Source organism: Aegilops tauschii, chromosome 4, assembly GCF_002575655.3.
Source record: "Aegilops tauschii subsp. strangulata cultivar AL8/78 chromosome 4, Aet v6.0, whole genome shotgun sequence".
NCBI classification, from domain to species: Eukaryota; Viridiplantae; Streptophyta; class Magnoliopsida; order Poales; family Poaceae; genus Aegilops; species Aegilops tauschii.
The window spans coordinates 23,698,609-23,704,994 of NC_053038.3; the positions used below are offsets into that span (position 1 = coordinate 23,698,609).

General features: G+C 42.2%; 1 long non-coding RNA gene across 1 annotated transcript; it reads left to right on the plus strand.

The window, feature by feature from the left end:
* The first annotated feature begins 693 nt into the window (after positions 1–693).
* Positions 694–4,611, plus strand: LOC123493506 (uncharacterized). The gene is made up of 2 exons (XR_006662012.2): positions 694–3,098; positions 4,336–4,611. It is a non-coding gene; the product is annotated as an uncharacterized lncRNA (long non-coding RNA).
* The last annotated feature ends 1,775 nt before the right edge of the window (positions 4,612–6,386 follow it).

Sequence of the window (6,386 nt, forward strand, 5' to 3'; positions counted from 1 at the left end):
AAGGGAAGAAAACACTAGCAATCAACCCAGCGACCTAGCGATCAAGCAATTAAGACCCAAATGCGAGCGAAAAAGCAGCGCGATCGCTACCTAATGGGTGACGACATGCTAGGGGTACGCAAGAGCGCCAGTGAATCCTTTGGGTGCTTAAGGCGCCGATTAGGAGGACTCGTAGGCGCGGAGCTATGTCTCACCTGCAAATGATATGTATCATACTGTAGGTCTGTAGCGATCACCAGTTACAACGCTCTATTGGCCCAGCCTATATCGTAGCGAGCGTGAACCAACTACTAGCTTTACACCCCTAATAAAATGGTGCTGGCTTTACGAATGTTTTTATTATTTGGTTTGTTTTTATTATTTTTCTGTTTTTTCTTCTTTTCTTCAGAAATTCATAATTTTCTTGAAACTACAAAACATGTTCAGGATTTCAAAATTTGATTGTGTATTTCAAAAAATGTTTGAAAATTTAAAACTAATCAAATGTTCCTAAAAATGTACTTGTTGCCCCCAAAAATGCTCAGAATTTTAAAAAACTATTCATTATTTCAAATAATGTTGACAAATGTAAAACTTTGTCAACTTTTAAATTTTATCCTATTTGAACAAAAAACAAATTCATGAATATTTTTTTCAAATCCATAATTCCTTATGAAGTCGTGATTTTTTTTAATTCAAGAACAATATTTGAATACCAATTTTTTTTGAATTAGTGAGCATTTTTTGAATTCGCGAACATTATTAGAATCTGTGGGCATTATCAGAGCTGCCTCACCAAGGTCTCGTTCCTGCCCTGGGGTGCACAAGCTCCATCAGGTAGCTGCAGGTCCCGTACGACCACGGCCCGCACCCTGGAGCTTCCCCGTCTGCAGCAGCTTCTGGATCCAAGGTATTCATTCATCTCTCTACTGACCTAAAGCATGCAAGTGTTTCTCCTCTCAACATTTTTTAGATTCATATTAGTCTAATGATGTGGTGTTAGTCTGACGATGGTTTATATGGGAGGCTATTATTTTATTGTAAGGTGTTTTTGACAATTTTCCTTGACTGATTTCTGCAACAGCAAGTGTGAGATACTTTTGACAATTTTCCTTGACTGATTTCTGCAACAATATAGTTCATTACATATTATACTCTCCAAGTAACAACAGCTACTATTCTGTGCAGATTTTTTTCCTAAACAAGATGTTGTATGCAAATTCGTATCGCTGAAAAATGAGTCTAATAGATTATTTTGTAATAATCAAGTAACAATAGTCGTTGTGTCATGTGCAGACTTTTTTCTAGATATGCATATGCCGTGATTAATTTGGTACCTTCTCTATAATAGTTGTAGTTAGTCCAATGTTGGATTTGCCTTGTTTGCACAATTATGTAGTCTTGTTATTATGGAGGAGGAAAGCTGGTCTTTTTTGGTTACTAAACGTAGGGCTTATACATGTTCATGTTAGAGTTGAGCTTTGCAAGTTTGTGGTCTGGCTAGGACAGTGTAGATATTTCTATGTGCATCTCTTATCTAGTACTACCTCTTAACCAAAATATAAGACGTTTTTGCAGTTCAATTTGAACAGCAAAAATGTCATATATTTTTTACGGAGGGAGTACTAGATAAGAGATATCCTAAATAAAGGCTATTCCAGTCCGTTGATCTCCGCATCTAAATAAACTCCAATGGTCGTGTCTTTTTTCATGCTACAAATACTGTCATGGTGGTCCCTGTTAAGCCGCAATGAGAATCTTTTATCCTTTCCGGTACATCTCTGTTTTCTTAAATTGAAGAGAAGAAAGAAACACTCAGGATGCTACTGTCGACTTTTTTGTTGTTGATATAAATACACTAGTTACACGGACCATTTTCTCTTCATGCTTACAAACATGACTGGCTTGTGATTTGTGTTCCATTCGGCCAGTTCTTTTTCTGGTTTCTCAAGAGATGCTAAAGATGCTCACTAGTTAATAACATGACAGCATGCTCCTGTAGCTAGTCGGGATTTGGGTCTATTATGATACTATAAGTTGATTGCACTAACCAGCATGGTGGTAATGTCGAGTCGAGTTGAGCACTGTCCACTTTTCACTGCCTGTTGTCTCATGGTTCGCCATTCTACCTTGAAGGGAAAAGGGCGGCACTCTACCTTGAAGTTGATAGAGACGGCTCCATTCTCACACTGCTCCTACCGTAGCCGGCTTGATTTGGACCTCATCAAGGTATGTCTCTGCTCCCTCTCCCTCTCATGATGTGCTCTGGCTGTCACCATATTGCTTAGGTGTGTGAAAACTGATGCTTTCTTCCTGTATTAGCTTGCTGTTACTTAACGAACTGATTAGTAACATACAGATATACACACGCTCGTTTTTTTATGAAACATCCAAAACAAGTCCCCATCCTGTGGCCATCTATCTCCTCTCTTTTCAATCTACATGTACACACTTATGTTTCCAAAGTTCCCTGGCCAGAGCAATGTGGAACGATTAATTAGTTATTAACCAATGCCATTTTTTAGTCATTTTTGCTTACGTGATGAATCAATGTAACTTGTACTTGGAAATTTATCTTTGGGAGCCATCATATTTGCTCGCTACACCATATTACCTAGAGTATGACAAGAGAACTGATTCTTCTCAACCACACTAGGTGAGTAAAAAAACTGAAGCTTTCTTTATTCAGAGATGAGATGAGAGGTCAGGTCCTATCATAGCCAGCTGATATGCATCTGCAAGTTGTACCTACAGGATATATACCACTGGTTCTTTGGTCCTTCAATTTTTATACAAGTGCATGACTAAAATCAAAATTAAATTTACTTCGATGTTCAGTTTATTCCATGATGAATCTGCACCGCTTTCTACTTCAGAATTTCCACTATGTGTCAACATCTTTTCAACTTCGTGTGTTTTATTATTTATTTATGAAATTTGCAGCGCGATGGAGGCCGGCCGCATCGGGTCGATTCCGTCCACCTATTTCTGAGCGGTGGACCTTGATGACGGCCTCCCTCCTGACAGTCTGCAGGACCATAGGAAGGGGAAGGAGGCAGAGGCAGGGTCTCCTTGCACCCCCACGCAAAATCAAGAGCAAGGGGAAGATGCTCGCTTTCGTAAGCCACTTCACTTCCTTTCTCCTCTTCTCCGTTAGTTGGGTGTCGTGCTGCGTGCGCCGTGGTTGCAGTCATGTTTGTGTGCTGCCGCTTGTGCTCACCACTAGACAAGCAAGAGCATGCAGGGAGTTGACAACAGTAGCAACATCTTGAGTATGTTTTTTGCATGGGTATGTTTTTTACTGGAGTTTGGTATCTCCCTTTCATGGGTGTCCATGGCCATCCAATTTGCTTGCTGCACCACATCACCTAGATAGAGCGTCACAAGAAAACTGCAACTTTCTTCTTTACAACCACATTAGCTATATATGTGTGACGAGAAAACTGAATCTTCCTTTCTTCCTTCCTTCAGAGAGGAGAGGTCCTATATATACTAGCTAGCTGATATGCATATACAAACTACACGTACACTGGAAGTTTTGGTCCTTCAGTTTACACTGGACGTTCAGTTCATTCCATGAATCTGCACCGTTTTTTGCTTCAGTTTCTACTGTCTGTATCAACATCTTCCCATCTTTGTGTGCTTTCTTTGTTATTTATGAATGGAATCTGCAGAGGCTTGATTGATAGATATATACTCCCTCCATCTGGAAATACTTGTCCTAGAAATGGATGTATCTAGACTTATTTTAGTTATATACATCCATTTTATTCATTTCTAGGACAAGTATTTCCGGATGGAGGGGGTAGATAGCAATGCTTAGTTTGCTTGCTACCTATTATGTGCAGGTCTGGTTTCTTTGTTCCATGAGGTGTTTCTTTATCCCTGAGCTCACGACTTTTGACAGATAAAAGATGGCTTGTTGTGTACATACAGATGCCCGTTTTTCACTCTGTCAACAAGTGCCATGGTGTTACTTTCAACTCTCAAGTACGGATTGCCTCTGTAGTGTCGATTATCAGAAAACTACCCAGCTAGTTCTGGTTTCCTAGTACTGGTTTGCATTGCATAGACAAGCCAACCAGTATGGATTGCCTATGTATTTTAGAATCTTGTGTTATGGTTTGCTACTACTCGTTTGCGTTGCATAGACAAGCCAGCTAGTTCTGGTTAGCAACAACTTCTTTTGTGGTATTTGGTTGATAATGCTCAGGACTGATCCTTGTGTCTATCAAGTGGTAGTGCTATCTTAGCCAATTCAGTGTGCAAACTTAATATTTGGTCGATAATTCTTTTGTGAAGAAATGTGTTTTTCTAGTAACCGGTGATAAAATCATGTGTCGCTGTTTTGGGCAGATAAAAAGGATGACGCCAGGGGATCATCGACAGCCCGTAATGCTAATGGAGTGTAAATCCATCTATGTATTTCATGAAGAGGTACACAACCCAAGAGATGCTGCTTTGGTTTGGTGTTTCTTCCTTGTCCTAAGGGAGCGCGGGTGGGAGGGAACACTTACTACTAGTTCAATTTTCTTTGCTTGTCACTTTTGCTCTTGTTTCTTTGATTTGGTTGAACGTCTTAATTGATTAATAAAGTCTGGTAGTAATCATTGGTAAAAATAAATATATTTATATACTACATGAAGGACTTGATCTTCCTGTATATACATACACGACCTCTTTGTCAACGAGAAATGGGTGATCATGCATGCATGCAATCCCACATGTGCACGTGATCTTCGTTGATGTTGCACCACTGGAAGTTTGGTCCTTCAATTTGTATATATGTGCACGCCCAAAATCAAAATCAATTTTGATTGGACATTCAGTTCATTCCATGAAACTGCATTATTTTTGCTTCAGAATTTCTACTAAAAGTATCAACAACTTCTCAAGTCTGTGTGTTTTATTATGGGAAACGTTTCCAGCCGGGGCACCGGCCGAACCGTTACGCCGGTCTCACGCAAGCCGCGAGATGGATCGCAATCATGCGGCCAGAAACAGCTCACCCCTTTCCTTATCTGCAACACATCTCCTTCTTCCTTCTCCATCGCTCGCCTCCTCCGCCATAGCACCAGGCAGCTCTGAGCATTCCTCCCTTCACACCCCACAGTTGCACCTCCTCCATGGGGAGTGCTGCTCCCATGCGCTATGGCCTACGAGCTCAAGGTCAGGGCGGCCATGGCTTATGAGTTCGGGGCGGACTGCGACTGGGGCTCCAACAAGCTGCTATGGACTGTATCGGGGCGCCGCGATGGAGGTGCTGGGACCGCGCCGGGGGAACCATGCCGAGTCGTGCCGACGAGCCTCCATGGATGACCACGGTGAAGGTTGCGTCGCCAACGAGCGGACAATGATGCTGGAGCCATCATTTTGTTTTGCTTCAACTGGCGAAATCCATAGCTGGAACCACAACTGTTTTTTGCTGCAACCGATAAGCGAGTTGGAAACACAGCTGGTTTTTGCTACAACTATATCATTTTTTTGCTACATCCGGCGTCTCTATTTGCTACAATCTTTCGGCGGTGTAGTTTGGCCGATGACGACAAACAACTGCAACTGGGAGATCAGAAAAGTTGCAACCCACGCCGCGAAAGGTACGACCGGCAACAAAAAAAGCTACAACTATCGGACTGACGTGTTGCAACCAACGACGGCAAGCTTGTGGCCGGCGACAGCAGATAGCTGCAACCTACGACCAGGAGCTGCAACCGGCGTCCAGTTTTGCTACAACCTGCATTTTGCCGTGCTACCATTGGCGTCGAGTTTTGCTACAACCGAAGACGCTAATGTTCACGACTTGCACGGCGACTACAACTAGCGGGCGACGGCCATGATGTTCTTTTGCTACAACCAGGGATTAGGATTGCTGGAACCGGCGCAGTGTTTTGCTGGAAGTAGCACCCAAAAATGCTTCCATCAAAGTCTTCTTTGCTGGACAAGCAATTTTTTGCTACATCCGGCATCTTTTTTGCTGGAACCAGTCGACTGCCCGCTACGGCTGAGCTTCAACCAGCGACGGCTGGAGGTGGAAGAAGATGACAAAACGCTACAGTTTTGCTACATGCTTCAACCGGCATAGATTTTTGCTACAACCGGCATAGCATTTTGCTATGACCGGCGTCATGTTTTGCTACAACACATAACTTTTCTCTGGTTGCAATGTCAGGTTGGAGCTTTCTTTCTTAACGATTGAAACTTTTTCATACACGGTTGAAGCTTTTTCCATCCACGGTTGAAGCTTTTGTGTAAACGATTGAAACTTTTTTTTGTTTTGAGCAGCCCTTGGTTAAAGCTCTCTCTATCATCTGGTTGAAACTTTTTTCATCTAAGGTTGAAGCATTTTGCGTCAGCGGTTGTATCTCCTCGTGAATCGCAGTGCCAGTTGAAGCTTTTTCATCTAGGGC